The 21,188-nt window shown below is 52.9% G+C and overlaps 1 long non-coding RNA gene across 5 annotated transcripts; it reads left to right on the forward strand.

Annotated features, from left to right (window-relative positions):
• The first annotated feature begins 233 nt into the window (after positions 1-233).
• Positions 234-21,129, forward strand: LOC109281984 (uncharacterized). Of its 5 annotated transcripts, none has more exons than XR_009462025.1 (5): positions 236-1,496; positions 9,199-12,764; positions 12,961-13,142; positions 14,302-17,535; positions 18,296-21,129. It is a non-coding gene; the product is annotated as an uncharacterized LOC109281984 (long non-coding RNA). The 5 variants fall into 5 exon arrangements; XR_002088840.2 differs by having other exon boundaries at positions 9,199-9,598; positions 10,676-12,764; positions 12,961-17,535; XR_009462023.1 differs by having other exon boundaries at positions 234-1,496; positions 12,961-17,535.
• Positions 21,130-21,188: the final 59 nt, after the last annotated feature.

Raw genomic sequence — 21,188 nt, forward strand, 5'->3', positions numbered from 1 at the left:
CTCCGCACGTGAGGACCGGACCCTGCCACGCCGCTCCGCACCCGCGATCGGCCCTGCTCCGATGCGCGGGGCAGCCTGCCGCGGGATCCGGCCTCTGGCGGGGGGCGGGGGGGCCGTCCCCAGGGAAAACAATGGGAGCAAATTGCATTTGCATTTCGTGCAATTAGAAGCAGCTCTAATGGGCTGATTAAGGAGATCGCCAGCTGGGGGTGGTGGTGGCAGGTAAAGCCTGGGAAGCCTCCCCGCTCCCGCCCCCAGTGAAGCGGGGTGTCCACCCCTGCAAAGAGAAATAACACGGTGGAGGGGCGTGTGTCCGCGCAGCTCGGAGCAGCCCAGTCCGCGCCGCGGGGCCAGCCCGACCAGGAGCTGAGGGGTGCAGGTGCGCCGGAGGATTTCAGGGACGGCAGCAAGTGGCAGTGTGGCTCTCCTCGAGGTGCCTGGGCGGCAATCCGGAGTGGCTCCGGATTCATCCCACCCCCTCCACCGTCCTGGCAAGGGCAGCTGGAGCAGGCTTGGCCCCGGGAGAGGGTCTTGTGGGGAGTGAGGTGAGGGGGCACAGGCCCCGGGCAGGTGAGATCCGTCTGCCCGGGCCCTGGCCGCAGCGCGGGGGCGCGGGTCAGGCCAGGCGCTCCCAGCCCGCCCTTCCCCTCAGCCCAGCCGGGGCATCCCCGGGGCAGGGGCGGGGGCCGCCAGCTGTCCCTGATCCGGGGTCCGCGCTCCCTTCACAATGCAGGGGCCTCTCTGCAGCGTCTCTGCTGTGTAATTAGCTCCCATTAAACCTCGCCCTGGTTGTTACCCGCTCCCCATCCACCTCCGCCCCGATCAGCCTCCCGAATAGCCAGGGCTCCGCTCCGCAGCCTTTCCGTTTCTCCCGTGTCATCGCGCCCGGCTCCGGCTACCCCGGGCCCCGCACATCGGCAGCTCACGCAGCGCCCGGGCCAGGCCGGGCTGGGGGGCTCCATCTGGGCCTGCTCGTTTGTCCGCCGCTGCCTCAGTTTAACTTCCCCCGCCCCCCCAACCCCTGCCCGTCCTGCGCAATCCGCGCTCACACCCTGGGCAGTTTCACGCTCCCCCCGGGCAGGGGCAGGGCCCCCCAGGCACGTTGCTGTCCCTCTGTACAGCTGCGTGCGGTGCAGCAGACCCGCCTCCCAGGCGGCCGGGACCCGGCTCTCATCGGACCAAGCCAGGCTGCCCCGCGGCCACGCCAGGCGCTCCGGGCAGCGGCTCCCACGTGCTGGCCCGGGATGCCTCCGAAGCCGCTGCAGAAACTCCCCGGCCGGCCGCGCAGTCAGGTAGGGATCAGCGCGATCCCTTGCAAGCGGCATCACAGCGACCCCCCGCCGACACGCCCGGCTCTAACCCCGCGCCTCAAACGTTTGCCGGGGTCGCGCCTGGCACCAGACCCCGGGCCTTTCACTCGTCGCGGGGATCCTTCTCAAGTCGGTTGCACTTTTGGCACGGCCGAGGCGCGGCTCGTGCAGCTGATCTGCCCTTCGGTGAGGAGCGATGCGGGGTCGGGCTGCCCGGTACTGCGGTCGGGAAGGGAGTCCCCCCCGGTCAGATTGATACGGAATGGGGGGGACATGGACATCAGTTCCTAGAAGCGGGGTACTGGCTGCCCGGGCAGGGCAGGGGGCGCTGGCTGTTCGTTGCCAGGGCCGGGAGCCTCCGCCGGGAAACTGACCAGGGGGCGGCTCCGGCGCGGGCAGCCGGCAGAGATCGCGCGGGGCGGCGCGGAGAGACGAGCTCCCCTCGGCGGAGCCGGGCCCCGGGAGGCAGATCTGCCCCGCAGAAAATTAAAATTAAAAAAAAAATCCCCGCACCGTTGCTGGTGCCACCGCAGCCGGGGCGCTGCAGGGTTCTAGCGGGCTCAGCGCGGCTGCCTGGAGGACAGGCTGGAGGCAGCACCTGTTGAGTGACAGGGGAACAGCCTGGGGGAGGATCCACCCCTGCGCCTTTATTTATTTGCAAACAGCTAGGAGCGCGCGGAGCCCTTGATCCACCGCCTCTGCGGGCCCCGCTGCCTGCGGAGCCCGGCGCCCAGCGCGGAGCAGCGAGGATCGAGCCGGGCCCGGGGCCACGCGACCTGCTGGGCGCGATCAGCCCGCTGCAGAGCCGGGGACCGCCCTCCCCGGGGCCTTGAGGCCGCGACATCCACAGCGACCAAAGGAGCCCGAGAGCGGGGGAGGGTCCAGCCCAGCCCGGGGGGCAAGGCTCTTTGCTTCTGCCCGTTTGGGGGCCCCGGGGCCGCCCTCCCCCTTGCAGCTGCACAAGCAAACCTCGCTGCTATTTTAAGCCCCGCAAATGCCCCTCAGAGACGGAGCAGCAATTATAGCAATTTGGGACCCGGGCTGCTGAAGAAAGGCTCCCCCCCACCCCCGCCCCAAATGCTTCAATGGGGGTAATTACAAGCAATTTGCAGCCGTTGAAAGCGTCTTGGTTAATAAGGGAGGGGGAAAGGGAGGGGGCCGAGGCTGGCATCCCCACGGAGGGGCAGATGCTGCCCCGGCGGGATCCGCGCTGGAAGCCGGGTCGGGAAATTGCTTGCAGGTGGGGGGCGGGGGAGCCCTGGGGGGGAGGGTCGCGATCGCGGGTGGAGGGAGACCCCGATCCTGCCTGAGCCGCTCGCCCCCCCCCGGCGGGTGTCTCCCGGGCCACATGCGGGCTAGTGGGCGCGGGGTTGATTCGCATCAGGACGCCCGAGGCCCTCCCCTCGGGCGCTGGTGCGGGGCATCAGGCCCGGGGGACCTGGAAACAGACGGCCCTGCGGGCCCCCTGGCCCCGAGCTCCCGGTCCGATCTGCTGGGACCCCAGAGATCACCCCCCCCCTCCCCATCCCCAGAGTGCAGAGGAAACTGAGCAGCCCCTGTGCTCCAGCCATGGGCCCCGTGCCTCCAGGTGCACCTGGCCCAGCTGGCAGACATAACATTTAAGGCTCAGAGCCCCTGCCTCCTCCCCCCCCCCCCCCCCCCCCCCCCGCCATGGTGCAGTGTTGGGAGCCCTTCCCCCACCTAGATGGGCCTGGCCCTTCACTGTCACTGGGGGAGGAGGGAGAGGAGGGACACGCTTTTGCCTTTGTCAAGCTCCTGTCACTAGGCCCCCACGAGCAGATTCAGAGATCTGTACTCCTTTTCCCTTTAACTCCTAAGGGAGCAGCTGGCAACCCAGTGCTTCCTGGATTGGGTTCTCCTGACCCTTGGCAAGGCAGGATTATATACCCAGGATGGGGCAGGGAGGGGTGGGGGTATAGATTTTTGAGTCTGCTAAAAAAGAAAGGAAACAAAAAAGAAAAGGAAAGGATGGGGTGGTGGGGGATGGGGGAGCCTGGCTGGTAGTGTCAGGCAATCAAAGGGTTAACCCAGCTGCAGGGGGTCCAACCCGGCAAGGGTTGTCAGGCAATCAAGGGGTTAAACCCAGGGGTGGAGGCGGGAGCCCGGTCAAGGTCGTGCCAGGGTATCCAAGGGGTACCTGGGCTGCAAGGGGTACCTGGGCTGCGAGGGCTCCAGGCTGGTGAGGGTTAAGGAGCCCCCAGCCTGGAGAGGCTCCATGGCAGGTTTTGGCAGGGTCACTGGGCTGCCAAGGGGGAGGCAGGGCTGTTAGGGGCTAGGCCTCACCCAGGAAACTGCAGGTGCAGGAGAGCAGCAGGCCTTGGTGGGTAGCCCACGTGCAGCACCCCAGCAGGTGTGGGGTGGTGGTGAGATCTATTCACAACTGGGGGAGTGGCACTCAATCTCATGGGGCTCAGCAACTTTAACACCTGCTAACAGGACCCCTCTCCTTCCCCCCCCCCCCAATTCCTGCCAGCGGGAAAGGGGGAGGTAGTGCTCTCCTCCCCCCTCAAAGATTCAGTCTGAGCCCCCTTGGCTGCAGCGGCCCCCCAGACTCCTAGCAGCCCTGGTGGCTACTTAACTGCTATTGCAAGCAGAGCCCCTGGGCAGTAAGGCAGGGACAGAGTTAGCAGTGCTCTAAGGCAAGGCCATGCTCCAGCATCATTTTCCTTCAGTCCAGCTATAAATGGGTGCCTTATCCAAGAAAGGCTTGGTGAAGATGCCAGCTCTATGGGGACAGCATGGGGTCTCCCCGGACCCTTCTTGTTGGCTTGCTCCATGCTTGCAGACCCTACAAGTCTCCTTTGCTTCTGCCAGGATTTACCCCTTCCTTAGGATTGCCCAGGTGGGTTTTCTTCCTGACCACTCCACTCACCTGTGCCAGTTAAGAAACTTGCCTGGAAGCAGCTTCTTCTCCTAACATGGACAGCATAAGTTGGCAAGTCGAGTCCAAAATACGGAAGGGATCAGTGGCCTCTTCCAGTGGTGGGAACTACTCAAGGAAAGTCCATTTGTGCATATTATGGTGGAAATACCTACTCATTTTCCTCAGATCCCTTTGGAAATATACATCTCTTTGGTCAGATCTCTCAGGATACATAGCACTGGTAATACTAAGATAATATCCAGTGAGTCTGAAAATGTTATGGTTAAAATATTTTTATTCATAGTAATATTTAAACTGGACTGAGGGGAGGAATCACAGAATCATAGAAAAGCAGAGCTGGCAGGAAGGATCCTCAGGAGGTCACCTACTCAAGAGTACAAAACTGATACTAATTGGATCATTGTACTCAACAAATAGCCAACAATGGGTAATTGGTAGCAGGTATTAAGTGGGGATCCCTAGGGGGTCTATCCTGGGTCCAGAACTGGTCAACATCTTTATTAATGATTTGGACAAGTGGACTGAGTGTATGTTTAGCAGATTTGCTGATGACACCAAGTTGGGAGGAGTTGCCTACACCCTGGAGGGCAGGGCTATGATCCAGAATGGACAGACTGGAAAAATAGTCTTCAATCCACCACATAAAATTCAACAAAGATAAGAATAAAGTGCTGCACATGGGACAGAATAACTGCATGCACAAATACAGACTGGGGAATGATGGCTAAACTGCAGTAAGTACTACAGAGAAGGACCTGGGAATTACAGTGGACCATAAACTGAATAGGAGCCGGATGGGGGAACTGGTTACAGTCTTCAAATACTTGAAGGGCAGTTACCAAAAGGATGGAGATGGGCTTTCACTGTAGTTGGAGGAGACAGGACTAGGAGCAATGGCCTCAATCTGCAGCTGAAGAGGATATTTATGTTGGGGATTTGGAAGACCTTTCTGATTATGAGGCTGGTCGGTCAAGCATTAGAACAGGCTACCTAGATAGGTTGCGGAATCTCCATTCCAGGACATTTTCAAAAGCTGGTTAGACAAATGCTTGTCTGGGGTGGTTTTGTCAGGGGTGATCCTGCCTTGAGCAGGGTGCTAGACTAGATGATTTAGTGAGGTTCCTTCCAGCCCTACTTTCCCATGATCCTACTGTGAACTCCTGTCTAAATCATCCTAGGCAAGTGTTTGTTCAACCTTTTTGAACGTTTCCAGGGATGGAAATTCCACAGCCTCTATAGAGAATTTGTCACAGGACTAAACCACTCTGAGGGAGAATGTTCTTCCTCTTAACCAGTTTGCATCTCGCATGTTGCAGTTTAATCCTGTTCCTTCTTGCCCTGTTTTCTGCTGGCCAGTTGCCCTGGTTTCCTGTTAAAATCAAAAGCCAAAGTGAACTCACTCTCTTTAGAAGCAGGCAGAGGTGACATGCTCCCTGTCATCCACTCCCCACACCCGTTTGCCTTGCCATGTGATATACTGACTATTCTGTGGTGGTGTTGGGGCGGCAGCGGGAAGGAGAGGAGACCCACTCAATTAACTGACTGACTATCCCACTGGCTGGTGGAAATGAATTTCCTGGCTAGGCAGGGGGAGAGAAGTGTTTGCCCATCCCCATCTTGGGATTTATTGGCGGTGAAATCCCCAGGGTTCCTCTTTAACACGACCATTAAAAAACAACTTCAAAAGCAAAACTGGATTTTTACTGTGCACAGGGAATCAAAACCCTACATTTTCCTCCTTTGGGATTCTTTTAAACATCTTATGTTATCCTGACTTTATAGCTGTTTGATGGGAGAAAGGGGGGGTGGCTTTCTCCCTGTTTCAATGTATGTTGTAACTCCAGGCAATGTGGGAGTCACCCCCTGCTCTGTTTGTCTGCTTCAGTGCCAGTCTGGCTACCTCCAGACAAGCCCAAATGGACTGTGTCCAAGTCCAAGGGTCATCCCCAGCCTATGTGGCCCCTCAGGCTGACATGTTTGTAGCCAACAGCACTTGGAGAGGGAGAGGGGAGTAGCAGCTGTCAGAAGAGCATTCATTGATATTGACTCCTCTTCCCTCTCCTATGGGCATAGAATCTGGCTCATAGAGTCTCCCACTCCCCTATGCAGGAATGGGACTCACACTTAGAGAGAGACAGGCAACAGGTGGTGGCCAGGTCTTCTGCTGGGGTCACTTACTGCTAGAACAGGACTGTCAAACTCATCAGGCCCCACAGGCCAGAGGAATAGTACAGGGCCAAGCCACAGACTGGATGAATGGTGTGGGGATGGTCCATGGGCTGGATTGGGTCTGCCAACTGGCCCTAAGTGCTGCATCCAGCATGTGAGGCTGGACTGATGTGGGCACCACATGTAGTGTATGTCCCAGACCAGTCCTGCATGTCATGAGCGGTGCACAGGGCAGATCCAGCATCTACTGCATGCGGCACTGGGCTAGATGACAGGGCTCCTGGGAACCACATCCAGCCTAGGGGCCTTAGACACCCCTTTGTTAGGAGGACATGTGTGTACAGTGCCAGCACAATCCACCGGGTGCAGAGGCAGCTCTGCTCTGTACTGGAATGCAGCCAAAGGATTACCATGCCAGAATAAAGCACCTTGACACCAGTATAACAACAAATGTACCAATAGGAGGCTGCACTGGATTAATTAGACCTGTATAGTTAGAGTAGTCACTTAGGTTGATTGATAGTAATAATGATCGGACGTTATAACAGGCGCAGGGATAGTAACGAAATAATTATAGTAACATACACATATTTAAATGTGATTGAAATTTTAAGTTAAAAAAAAGGATTAATAACTGAAAACCAGTCACAAATGGATTTTCTGCATCTGCCTTACCTTCCTTTGCCCCAGTCATGCTTCTGCAGGGACTGAATAGCCTCTTGATCGTTTCGTTGCCAAATGTCTGGATTAGGATACCAATCAGTATGGTAGTGTGCGTTTGAAGGCACTTTAAGGCCATTTTTTCAGAGGAACTTTGTTTGCACTTGTGGTCAGATTTTTAGAAGAGCTCTGTAGACCGTGGACACTGACATCTTTCAAAGATCCAGGTCCAGGGGTGGGGACTGAGCCCCTGAAATCTTGGGGCCCTGTGTGTGATTGGTGTCACTCCTTCCTTGGTACAGCCTTGGCAAGTGAAGACCAGAACCAGCCAACACAGTGCATTTTTTTCCTGGAAGTGAAGTTACTCACAGGTCCCAATGTTTGTAAAATCTCTGGGCCTTTCACAAAAGCAGAAGAGGCAAGACAAATGCTAGTTTTATCATAGGGAAATACGATTTTATAAGGACAGACAGAGAGTGCTGAACCTGAAATGACATTTAACTCACATTTTAAAAACCCTTTTCAAGAGGTGGAGAAGAAAGGATGGCAAACAACTCTTTTCCAGTTTGCATTCTGTCTCTTATTTTTCTAATCAAAAACAACCTGCAACTTGAAATCAGATTCTTTTGTAAGAAAAAGAAAGAAGAAAAAGGAAGTGTCTTCAGCAGATCTGTTGATAGATGTGTGTTGCTGATACACTTCCTCTAACACAAAAGCACATCTGATTATGGCATGGGATATAATTTAAATTGTCAGCTACGACTGTAAACTTTTAAGTCGTTTTACCCACAAAAGCTCTGCTATTGCCAAGTTGTGTGTGCAGGACTCAACTTTCTGCCTTCAGCAGGAAAAAAGGGCAACCAGACAGGTTACACCAAAGTCTAAATCTTTGCTGGATCTGATTCCTGGAAGAAGTTTCACTCCTCATTCCTACTAAGAATCTGTATCAGCAAGGAAGCCAAATTCTGCTTTTTTACACTGGAAGTATATCCAGAATATCTCTACTGGGTTCACTGCAGTTACTTCTCGTTTACACTGGTGGAAATGACAATTCACTCTATAGTCTGTCATAGAAGTATAGAGAAGTAGGGCTGGAAGGGACTTCCACAGGTCATCTAGTCCAACCCCCTGCCTGAAGGAGGATCGGTTGTAGCCGTATTGGTCTAGAGGGAAAAGTAATCAGGTCTCATAGTAGAGATGATATCTTTTATTAAATCAACAAGATTTTTGCAAAAAAAAAAATTCTTTAATTGCAATCTTTCGGGCACAAACACCCTTCCTCAGGCATTGGAGAAAAGATTGTAAAAGTTTTTCTGGGTAGAAATGAAAGTTGATATTTCATAGGATTTCACAAATTTCATAGGATTTCACAATGAATGAAGGAGGATCATTCATTCCTATCCAAACCATCCTATATAAACCCATTGTCTAACCTCTTAACAAAACTACACAATCAACCCTGACACAAGACTTAACCCCTTTACCTGCCACAGACAAAGCAGGGGGCTCTCAGCAGCCTATGTCCTGCTGTGGTAAAGGTTGCTAATATACACTCCAGAGATCACAAGAAGAGGGCTATACCCCACACTACAGAGAAAGGCACCCCCCCCCCCCCCCACTCGTGTTACATTTAGGGTCTGTAACTCTTAGGGCAGCCTTTTACTGATGTAAGGAGGACTTCTGAGAGAGTTACTGGAACTCCCAGTGCTGCCAGCTCTCACAAAATTCAGCCCAGTTTTTGGGGTCACAGGATTAGATGAACACTGGATCTTTCATTTTAAAATAAAACACAGATTTCAAGCCCTTTTTGTTAAGGAGAAAGGCTTGGAAATATCATTTGAGGCTTAAAATCCAGAAAGCAAAGCAAAGAAGCCCACACATTACAATTTATCTTTGAAATCTCACAGTTTTTAAACTAATTTCATTATTCCAGGGGCAGGAGCTGGCTCCTTGTTTTGAATGCCTGGGTTTGGCAGTCCTGGACCTCAGTAATGTGTAGGCCTCTGGCCAACTCTCAGCACAAGGGCGAATTTTGCCTTCACGCTGTAAAATGCAGTCTGCTCGTTTTCCTCTTTGATCTCTGTTCTTCAAGAACATGACAAGAGTGAGCAGAGCAGAGGGACAAGGCCCGGTAACTATCTGTTTTGACTTCAGTGATGGATCTGGTGCCAAGGACCCGGAGCTAGGAGCCCAGCTGCAGGTCCCATCTTGCAAAGAGAGGAAAAACGTATTTCTCTGAGGAGCCCAGATTCTGCAACGCTGGAAGCGGAGGGGATGAGAATCTGGAATGCTGGGTTGTCTTTAAGTAAAGTGTTTTCTCTCTAAGCCCTGCAAGGCCCGGTGCTTTTGCACGCTTTCTTCAGTAGCTTCTGTATACTCAGATACACAGCCAGCTCGTTTCATCTGCAAGATGGGCTCAGACTGAAAGATTCCAGTTTCAAACCCGCGGGCAGGGGTGGATCCTGAGGGAGCACAGTGGTGCAGTCACACCCTCCTTCCAGACCATGCCCTGTGAGCAGTGGCCAAGGACTTAAATTTTAAGTCCCCAAAGCAGGTAAGTATCCCCCTCCCTTCTCCTCCATGCTGCTGGCACCAACCCTTCCCTCCCATTCTCCTCTCCCACCCCGCATTGCCGCTGCCCATTGGCTAACCCAAGGGCTAGGGGAGATATAGAGCCACAGTTCCCTCTGGGCTGTGCAGATAGCTGGGCTCAGCTGAGGACAGTGGTAGCAGTGGTGGCAGCAGACTGGTCCCCTCTCCCTGCCTGGTCTATCCAGGTGTTCCCTGGCAGTCAAGGAGCAGGCTTAAGGAAGGGGAACCTGTCGTCCCCCAGCACCACAACTTTGCCCAGCTCTCTGTGCACCCCAGCTGGAGCAGGGCAAGAGCTGCTCTGGAGCTCCCCCCAGCCCTGGGTCAGACAGGGTAGTGGAGGTGCTGCTGAACCCAAAGGAGAAAAGAGGTGCTGCCAAGAGTGGGACCCTATTGGTGATGGGGGCCCTACATACTGTTGTAATACAAAGGAGAACAGTAATGAACAAATCGCTTTCCCCACTGTACATCTCTTTATGTTGCCTCTTGTCTGCTTTAGGCTGGAAGCCCTCTGGGGCAGCGGCCTGCTCTTTATTCTGGGTTTGTGCTGTTTGTAACTAGGGAGCTCAGGGAGTGCCCTATACGAGTACATAATAACCATGGTGATAGTATCCTTGTGGGGTATTAGATTTATGCTCTGCACAAAGCATCTTCTCTGTGCTGGGAGCCTTTGCCTAAAGGGCAGGGTTAGTCTGGGGAGTAGTTTCCAAAGGGAAACTACGCCATGAGCCATTCCTTACAGGACACTAAGCTGGAGAGTGTACCCTGTAAGGAACATCTACAGCAGCCAAAGACCAGAGAGAAAGTGACCGCTCTGGAGAGGGGGCTGCGGGGGAAAGATCCTGGTACTTCCCTCAGGGGTTTAGAGAGCATTGTCTCAGCTTTTCCCTGCAGCATTGTTTTGAAATCCATTTTCCTTATGTCTGTGGTCCCCCACCCCTGGTGTGTGGGTTTTCAGCTCTCCCTAGACTGTAACTAGTGGCATGTGCTGCTTAGATCCCATTTTCCCCCACAAGCTAATTGCATCTTTCTCATGGAATAGGTTGACTTCAGGAGACCACTTGCCCAACTCCGACTTTTGACATGTGACAAGAGACCCCGAGTGGCGTCTCTGGTGGAGGATTTCTGCGTTTGGGTTGAAAAACTGGAAACAGATGAAGGCTGTCTCTCTCACCCCTGTTTTTGGCCATCACCCCCAATGCTCAGTTGTGAGAGATTTATGAGATTCTTGGATAGAAATGAGTGTATAACATGGTTGATTTCCTGCAACCATTTTTCCCCCCTGGCTCTCCTCTCTTGTGCTGGCTGTGTTTCCATTTATCTCAGGCTGTTTTTGCTGGAAGACAATAGGTCCAGAGAGTTGACCTTGTCTCCACCTCTGTAGCATCTGGAAGCCTTGCAAACAGAAATGAATTTGTCTTCCAACCTCCCCCCCTCCACCCGGCAAGACTGGAAAGGTCTATTTTATTGGCATTAGGTGTATAAATACAGAGGCATCACTGGCCAATACTGCAGAGGGGCACACAGCAGGATAGCCACTGGAGGTTGGCTGCTACCGGGGAAGATGTCACCTTTTTTTGCTGCCATGTTGCAGGTTGAGTGGCCATTTCAACACTGTTTTTTGCAGCAAAATAATGAGGCAAGATCTCTCACAGCTGCTTCTGCACCATGTGACCCTACTGCTGCTCTGTCCCCCAACCACCTGCTGCCAGAGCTGGAGCTGATACAGGGAAGGTATTGGGTACATGGGAGGAGGGGGCAGGAGCGGGAGGTGTCCCCTAGCTCTATTCTGGTGCCCCCCACCTTAGTTAGCATGCAGGGCTTGTTCACCCACACATTGCTAAGCTACTGCCTAAATATCGTCTAAGGCCCTTTAGCTAAGTGACTTGCCCAAGGTCACACTGGCATGCTGTGGCAGAAGGTACAATTGCAGTTTGGTCTTCGGGGTCCAAAGGCAGCATCCTAACCACCAGGTCATCCTCCGTCTAGTATCAGTTGTGATTCTGGTCATCAGGTGCTGCTAGGCTGAGCTTTTCCAACTCACTTTTGGGATTTAGATTCACTGCACTCATGGATTCTGATGGGAATGGCATGTCTAGTCCCCGACATGGCTACAGAAAAGCTCTGCCGTAAAGCTGCAGCTTTGCTCTAAGTTGCTCACCCAGCAAGTGTTCCCTTGACACATTTTTCCGATTTGTACAAACTGCTGTGGTTTCCAGTCTGTAACATTGTCACCGGCTCCGACCTCTGCAAGGCATTAAGTGCTAATTGTATTCCCAAAAGGCTTGGCTCCCCTGATGGGCTGTAATGTTCAGCAGGTTTCAAGCCATTAAAGATGGTGTGAGCCCCTTCATTGTGAATGTGAGTCATTCCAGTCCCAGTGAATAACTTCTCCCCCTTGCTTGGAGCTTTTTGGCCCAATCGGAGCATGGGACTGCTGGGGAGCAGGCTGGAAATGGTCCTCTATGCATTCCCATGTGCCTGGTGGAGTTTTGCAGAAAGCTCAGGTCTTTTCTGTGCCATGGATTGGTTTGCTCTGGAGGGCAGGTGACTCTTGGGATGTTTTCCTTCAACTTTACAAAAATTGACCCATTCTTCTAGTGCAAATCTGAAAGGTTCCTAGCCTTGGGATCCTCTGCCTCTTGGAGCAAACCAAAGGCACTGGGAAAACTCTGGAGATCGTTTTATGGTGTTTCCAGCCATTGGTCCCCTTCTTGGACAAGGGTCTGTGGCTGCATGGATAGAAACTGACCTAGAAAATTTTCAGAGCTCAAGAGTTCACTGGGGCTTGGCCCATACAGTCACCATGATCCATCACTTGCCCCCTTCCATCCTGGGGGATTGGGATGTCTTAATGCAGCCATTCCCAGCCTGTGGCTCTCAGACCTTGTTCACAGCCACAGGAATCTAGATATGAGGCTAATGGGAAGAGCAAAGTCTGATGCAGCCCATATGTGGGTGACTTACTTAGTATTATTATTATGGACCATTCAAGGTGGTCATTCTTTTTCCATCTCCCCGGCTCTGAAGTGCACAGGCCAACAGTGATGGGAACAGCAACCTAGCCATGGACTGGAAAGCAGACCTCCTCTCTTCTGAGCGCTAGGGGATCCATCCTGTTCTCTGGCAGGGTAAGTGGGGGTTCACACCCCCTCTTCAGTCCTATGTGTAGGCAAAGGGTGTAGTACTTGGTAACCTTTCCTTGGAAGGATGCTGGGCAGTACTTGCCCAGTGCAGATCTAGGCACATGGCTGGCGGGAGGTTGAGTATTTCAGGGCCTCTGGACCACCCCATTGTTCTTATCTCTGATTACTTGTACCACCCTAGGCAACTTCTTCCCCACTACAAATGCACTGGGGTTACGGCATCTTTCACACTCTGGGGCTGTGTCTGGTTCCAGCCTGCTGATCAGAACTCCTCAAGGCATCAGCCAACCTGGATTCCCACCTCCGTGCACCACCTCCTGAGCCCCTCCTGGAGCATATGTGTTCTTGGCAGACTGGATGCCAGTAAGCCGTTGATTCCCTAAGATGGTTAGCAAACAGTTTCTGCCATAGATTGAGACACTGCAGTCTTCTTGGAAAACACCAGGGAAGGCAGAAGCAGAGCAGCCCACACGCCTGGCCCCCAGCAGTGTGATGCAAGCAACTGGGCTTGGCATGATGCAGTTGCACAGGAAACATGCACTCTCCTAGCACAGCTGCTTCATGGCAAAACCTCAGCCCTGTGAGAGACTTCATGCCTTAGCTCTGAGCTCACCAGAACCACTGCCATTCCATAGCCTTGGCCGGGTTCTTGAGTGCGGTGCTCTGCTCCCTATTCACATGAGACATAATATGCCTGTACAGGGGGGACAGGGATGGCAAATGTTTAACCAGAGGGACTTTGCTGGGCGACCCGGAGAGGCTGTATGGCCTATTGTTTAGGGCAAGTGTGTCAAAACATATGGACTACGGGTCAAACCTGGCTTTCAGAGGTGAGTCGTCTACCCCACAAGGCTTCTTGCAGGACAGCCCACAGGGTCTGATTTCCCTCACTTTCTGGGAGTCCTCTGGGGCTGGCGCTGTCCCTCACACTAAATGTGGTGCAATACTTGACACAACAGGGCACTGCTTTCCATGAGCCCCTCAGCTGCTGCTAGAACGCAGATAGCAGGGTCACTACACGGGTCATCCAGAGACCCCGGGCTACAGGGAACTGGGATAAAAAAGGGCAGAGGCCCTTACTCCTGAGCAGCAGAACACAGTGCTGCTAGGCAGGTGTGCCCAAATGGTGGATCTCCAGTCAGCAAGGTGGGGGGAGTTCTAGGTGAAGGTTTATGGCAGGGAATAATTAATTTCTACTGTGCTGTCTGGGTTTGAGGAGCCGATGGCGGGGCATGGAATCCACAGCCCTGCCCCATTCCCCCATGTGTTTCATATTTACAATTACAGCAAAGGGGCCAAGCCCTACTCTATGTACCATACCTGCAAGCTGGTGCTGTCACCGGCAGTCTGGGGTCTCAAGGACATGACCTGATCCCTGGGGTTAGAGATGTCCCTTATCCAGTGGCCTCCCTGGCACAGGACCAAATGACCAGGAATACAACATCCGAAGTTAACTCATCTGCAACTCTACCAACTTTGTATACACCCTCACCCATTTACAATGCCTGTCATCTCTCCTCAGCCAGACTGGTCGATCTCTGCGTGCAAGGATGGATGAACACGGATCTGGTATCAGCTGCAGAAAGACACAAAGGCCTGTGTCAGGAGGCCACGTGAACCTCCCTGAACACTCCATCACTGACCTTGGGATTGCTCTTTACAGGCAGCAACATTTTAAAAGACAGTTTGACTTGGAAACTGGGGATCAAGACATCACCGACAGGCTGGACTGTGTTAACCATGATCTAAACAGGGACTATGGGTTCCTATCCCATTACCTGGATTAGCTTTTGTGACCACTTTATTCCTATGGCTTCTTTGCTTGTTTCTCCCAGCATTGTCCATTTTTCTGCTCCACTCTCCCTCGGTCTTCCTGCCCCTCACTTCTCTTTTCTCACCTTTTGTATTTAAACCACTCACTCTGCTTTATACCCTGCTCTATGCTGCCCTTTCACAGCAGCTTATGGAGTGAACTGGAATTCCCAAAAGCTTGTGCTCTCTATATATCTTATTTAGTTAGTCTATAAGGTGCAAATCTACCCGCCTCCTGCCTGACTTCAGACTAACAAAGCTAACTACGTCTCTGCTCCCCTGCTTGGACCACTTGGCTCAAGTAAGGAGGGGTCTTCCAGTGGACTGGATCCATCCTGAGACCTGATGCGGCAGTCCGCAGTCATGAGGACATCTAATAGAGCCATGAGTCTCAGGCTAGTGGCCTCTTTTGTGGTAAGTGCCTGTCTTGGCTCTGGTCTAGAATAGCTGGAATGGAGGGTGCAGGCTGGGGCTGAGGTACATTGCAGAGCCCAGGGTGTCCTGGGGGTTAGGGATCCTGCTGCATTGGCAAAGCTGGTGTAGGGAGCCCTGAGTTGGGATAGAAGGAAGCAATGCAAGCCAGACTTGAGGTACACTGCAAAGCTATGGTGGGGAGGCCAGGGTTAGAACTGGAATGCCCTGCAAGGCAGGACTGTGGCTGGGAAAGCTTGTACAGGTCCTTTCTGCACGGTCCTGATTGGCCAGGGTCATTTTGCAGTTGCCAAGACTTGCCAGATGTGTTGGGACCATCACAGCCCCCAGGACAAGGTTAGGTTCAAGCCAAGGGGCACTGGGAATAGCTGAACCACAGATGGTATTCAGGGTCCTGCCTGGACAGAGATGTGGGTTGCCTAGGATTTCCCTCTTGGTCCAGACAAATCAGGTGGCACAAGGATTTTTCTCCAGCTCCTGTGCGGCCTCTGGGCTCCCCACTCAGGGGCAGTCTCTCAGAGGGGTTAGAGAGCTTGTCCTGCGAGCCAGGTTACTGCCCTACCTTCACAACACAAATACCCTGTCCCCAGGCAGGATGGCAGGGTGTAAGGTTGCAGATGGAAGAACATTACACCGGTGGTGTTACTTGAGTAGCACAGCACCTGTCTATTCAGGCTCTTTCACTGCCCCTATGTCCAGGGTGTCCACATACTGTGGCATAAGGATGGAGGATGGGGCAGAGGTGGGAGGCTGCTGAAATCCTGCTTGCTCACAGCTCCTCTCCAACTTGAGCAGGGCTCCTGCAGCTGCCTTCAGGTCTTTTGCAGCTGCCGTGATGCACCCAGCATTTGCACACAATGGAGAGGCATGGGATTGCTTTTTTTGAGTTCCTGACATGCTTTTAACTCCAGGCAGTGCTGCCTGGGCGGCTTCCTCACTCAACCCTCCCGCCTCCCTTTCTCTTTCCCTCTCTCTCTCTCTCTTTTTTTGCTGGCAACCTCGCCCTAATAAAATGCAGTGTCTCCACTGTGTCTGCCTGCCTGCCGGCGTGTGGATCATATTTGCACGCAGCCCTTAAACCAAACTGCTCCAGAGAACCCAAGGGGTGGCTTCTTGGCTTAACCCCTTGCGGTCTGCACTTTCCAAAACCAGGGCCAGCTTGGAGCTTTTGGGAGAAAAAGCAGTATGGTGCAGTTTGTGTTTGGCTTGGAAGGACAGAGGTACGAAGTGGTTGCATCGTGGTCGTCCAGAGCTTTTTTCTCTCAGTGGATCTTACTTGGTTTGTATGTCCCAAGCGTAACTCGTCTCCTTACCCAGCCTCATTCTCTAGGTCTGCTCCTTGCAGAAATAAAAGGATGCAAAGGATAGGGAAACACAAAAGCAGAGAAGCAGAAATAGCTTCTTCAGTGTCCCATCAGAGCTCAGTCAGCTTCCAGGCTGCTCGGAGATTAATAGGTGTGGTCACTGGGGAAAGGAGCTCCTAAGAAGAAGCAGTATGTGTTCCAAAAAGCTGGGAAAATCCCCTTTTTTATAGCTGCAGCACAGAGAACAATAGCCAGCCTAATGTAGCCATGGGTTGAGATGGGAAAGCTGAGGTAAAGGAGAAGATAGCATCAGTGGAAGCAGGTGGACAGATGGCAGAGTCTAAAGGAAAGGCAGGCAGGAAAGCAGCACTACAATCTACTGGAAGGAAGAGTGGGGAAGACCAGTTTGGCTCCGGGTTGACTGTGTGCTGTTGTGAGGCAGGCTCTGACTACTTGAGCTGTAGCATTTCCTGGGGTGCTGTGCAGGGGTGACCTGCAGGGTGTGTTGCCAGCCATAAGCAAGTGAAGGATCACCCTGCAACAGATGGAAGAGAAGTTTCTGTAGAAGCCACCTATATTGTCAGGTGAGATGCACGGGTGCCCAGCACAGCCAGCTGCTCCCTGGCCCCATAGCTTGACATTACGTGCACCACGTTCTGACTGGCTCCAGGAGAGGGAGGGTGATGGGTGCAGGTAACCATCAAAGTCACAGTTTTGCCAGTGCTGAAAGCATTTTCCAAGCGTATGCAGAGCTGGCCAAGGCGGGAGACACAGCTGGTTGGTAGCCAGCGCAGCGACTTGTGCTGTTTGTTGTTCACGCAGGGAGGCATCAGGGCAGAAGGGGCATGCTTCTGTGTGGGGCAAAGCAGAGGGTTGGCTTGCTCAAAGCTGCTGGGGCTGAACAAAACAAACATGGATATCTAGAGGCTGCCAGGTGGCTGAGGGGAAAGGCTGGTTCTGTTCCTAGTTCTGCTGCTGACCTGCCATGTGACCCTTGGGCACATCACGTCATCTCCCTCACCCTGTACCCCTTCCACCACACACACGAACCAGTTTATAAGCATTCCCTCTCTTTCTGTCTCTCTTTCCTTCTAGGTATCTGGGCTGCACCTGGCACCACAGGGCCCTGACCCTGGTGCGGGTGCTAGATGCTACTAACCCAGCTGGGCTGCGGAAGGGGGTATGCAACTGTGAAGATCTAGTAGGAGGTGGGCAGCCCACAGGCCCCCTTTTTGCCCCCAACCCCTTGGTATCTCTTTGCATGCCTCATTCATGGAGCAGAGCCTTGTCTGGCTTTGAAGTTGCCTTCTCCCGAGAGCTGCCTCTTTGTTCATCTCCCTCTGTGCTTGCACGGAGTTCCCAGGATCCGTGCTTGATGCTCTGTGCACAGGTCTGCTTGGCTCTGGGGTGAGGAGCCCTTGGCCCCACAGCCCAAGGAGTCCTCAGGCACCCTAGCCATGAGTCACATCCTCAGCTCTCCTCCTCCTCCTCGGAGGACAAACACAAGGCAGGGCTGCCTGGAGACATTAGGTAGCTTGTTTATGTCGCGTCAGCCATGCTGACGTCAAGCCGCCTTCAGCTGGCAAGGCCTCAAAGGCCTTGCAATGTGGAGGGGCCCGATCCGGCTTGCAGGTGTGGGGAGAGCTCTCGCTGGCCTTGGCGGGAGCCGTGCTGGGCCAGCAGCGGGTTCATAACTCAAGTGAAGTGATGTGAGTGGAAACTCTGGGGCCGGAGGGATGTTGGCTGGAGCATGGGGAGGGCTCTGCGTTCATTGCAATAAAAAATATGCCTTTAATAAACCACTGCTGGATTGCGCCCAGTACGTGAATTGCATGACAACCAGCTCACCATGAATATACAGCCGCTCATCAGGAATATTTAGTGGCTCATTAGCATGCTGGCTTATAGCTGTGTTGCTGGCTAGCTAGTTTAATTTATACACGATGTCGCTCTGTCTTTTTTCACTAGATGCCGGAAATTCCCTGGTTTCTCTTCAGAGCATCATGGCCTAGTGAATAGATCCCTAGCCTGGTTCATGGGAGACTTGGATTCAGTCCTCAGTTTTGCTACTGACCTCCTGGGTGACCCTGGACAAATCACTCTCCTGCTCCGTGCCACAGTTTCTTCATCTGTACAATGACGATGATAATGGTGACCACCTTAAAAATGACTTTGCTCCAAAGATTTCAGCAGGAGAGAGCTGGATATTGTCACCATTACTCCAAAGACTTTAAAGAACTTGGTTTCCATGCCTGTGTTTAACTCCCACTGAAGTCAAGGTGCCTCAACTATAGTGTGGTTCACTACAGTCAAGTCATGGCTTCTTCCCATACTTATGTGGCTCAGCATCTCAGGGCAGCAAACCTGGGCATACCCATCTAGGAAGACAGGGGCAGGCACTTTTCCTGCCCTGTGCCCCAACTCCACATGCACTAGGCTAAATTTCTGAGCTGCCACAGGGGGTTGCAGCATAATTTGGCTGCCTTTGTCTGGACACAGGATGAGAAGATCCCACATCACAGTATGGAGAATATGCAACAGGGCAGGGAAGGTTTTTTTGAGAGGCTGGGACTTAAAAAAGCAAAATGCAGTCTGTGATGCCCTCTAGGATAGTGTTTCTCAAGCTGTGGGTCACAGCCCAAAAGTAGGTCACAAGAATATATGAAAGGGTCTAGAACAAACTTTAAAAATAGATTCTAGGAGAAAAAAGTGGAAAATGGTGGCTGTGTCCTTGCAGGCTAGCAGAGGTCCAGCCTGCAAGGGGCTGCTTGTGGCCCCCCATACCTCCCCCCACTCCACACACGGGATCTGGGGCCTGGGTATGGGGGACAGTGGGTCAGGAATGAGGGGCACTGGGTCTGGACTGGCCATTGATGTTTACAAATGGGTCCTGGTACAAAAAAGGTTGAGAAAAATTGCTCTAGTAAGCTAATGTAGTAGTCAGACCCAGCCATAACCTTTTCATCCATGCACAGAATTCGCATACAAGTAAAAAGCTGGTTGGAGAAAAGATTTAAACTCCTCTGAAACTGACTGGGATTCCCATGCCTTTCTCAAGCCTCCATGCAAATGCAAGTGGTCTGGTCCTGCTAGATTAGGAAAGGCTGATGAACCCAGTTAGCTAGCACCTGTGTGGATTAGCAAATTGCCTCCATGTCACTGCTCTCAGGGACCCTGGCAAGGTGAGAAGGAAACTAGGAAAGCAGCACAGCCAACCTGCAAAGCACTCAGAGACCCAAACTGTCATGAACTTTGGGTTAAAAGTCATGAGATGGGCAACACATGCTTCAGGGGCTCTTATTATTCACTGTCTGGCTTTGAACTGGTTCAGGGCATCCCCTTTTCCACATAGCCACCAGAGCTGGAAATGTACTCTTTTGTTGCTGAAGGATAGCTGTGATTGCTAGTCTTCCTAGGAATACAGCAGCTGTGGTTCAAAGAAACATACTGCAAGATCAATAATAAAATCACCACATCTGACAACTCTGCAAAAGGCTCTAGCCTGGCCTTCATATAGCCTGTGGCCAGGGGTCCAGCCAACTGTGCATGGAGAAGAAGCTATCTAAGAAACTGGCCCCAGGTGCCCTGGCCTGGTGGTGTGAAATTGGATGGCTTCCAAGAACAAACAACTGCTTTGGACTATTTAGGCCATGACTCCTGCAGCTCAGAGAGCTGATCTTGCAACTGATGGGTGTCTTTGGAAACACATCATTCACGTGCAGCAGAGAGCCAGGTCCATGCATTTGGATGCAGCCCCCTTGATTTCCGCTTGGCTCAGCATGACAGACAAGAGGGTTACCTTCTTGGGGGCATTTTCTGTAATGTGATTCTAGACGTTCCAGCATGATAACGCCGGGTAAATGTTATCCCCTCTGTGAAGCTTACAGTGTAGCCCCCGGCTCCTGCAAACACACGCCATGCACATGTGCAACTTCCAACACACCGTCTTGCCTTCATCCAATGCTAAGTTAGACTCTAAGGTGCCACCCTGCCCTACTTTTTGCCTAAGCATTGCCAGTGGAGTCAAAAGGGACCATCCCAGCATGTGAAGTGATCCACACCACATGCCTGAGCCACTGGATCTAGGTCAGATGCTTCTGTTGGGGGAAGCAGCTGTTCCCACACCCCTGTTTAAGAGTCTAGGATGAAGGCACCAGCAGCTTAAGTGACTTGCCTGGGTTCACATAGAGAGTCAGTGTCAGAGCTGGGGGTTGGAGTCCGTTTCCTAGCACCATTATCCAAATGGTAGAGCCACAACTGGCTCTCCAGCTGTTGCTAAGCAGCCGTAGATTGTATCGATGACTTCCTTTCATGTGGCAGGATTTCTTCCTTGCATGACTCCAGCCATGTGCACGGCTGCTCTTAAGAAGTCACCATTCTCCCATCACTCCCTGCTGGAACTTGTGGAGAAAGAGACGTGAAGAGAACAGGACAGATTCCAGCAGTCGGAAACACAGGCGCCTTCCCAGGCTTGGTTTGCTGGAGGCGGCTGCCTCTCAAAGAAACACAAGGAGTTTCTGCTGGGCCGGCAGCTCAAATGAGCAGAGAGCTGGGCTTGCGGGGATGTAGCACCCACCAGTGGAGCCAGATTTGCTGGAGGGACCTTAATAAGGGCCAGATTTTCTGAAATGCTCAGCTCTTATTGCAGCACTTACAAGCCAGTTTCCCAGCAAGCATGACAAGCTGTGTTGTGACGGCTCTGGCAAGTCCATTCTGGCAGCCAAAGGGCACCCAGGGCATAGATAAGCTATCAAGGCCAGGGACTGGCCATCATCTTTCAGGGGAGGAGAGAACAGAGTGCCCTTTTGGCCAAGTACAACTGTGCACTGGTTCGCTGCCTCCTGCCTGGAGAGTGCAAGGC

This window comes from Alligator mississippiensis, chromosome 4 (assembly GCF_030867095.1).
Source record: "Alligator mississippiensis isolate rAllMis1 chromosome 4, rAllMis1, whole genome shotgun sequence".
Lineage (NCBI taxonomy): Eukaryota > Metazoa > Chordata > Crocodylia > Alligatoridae > Alligator > Alligator mississippiensis.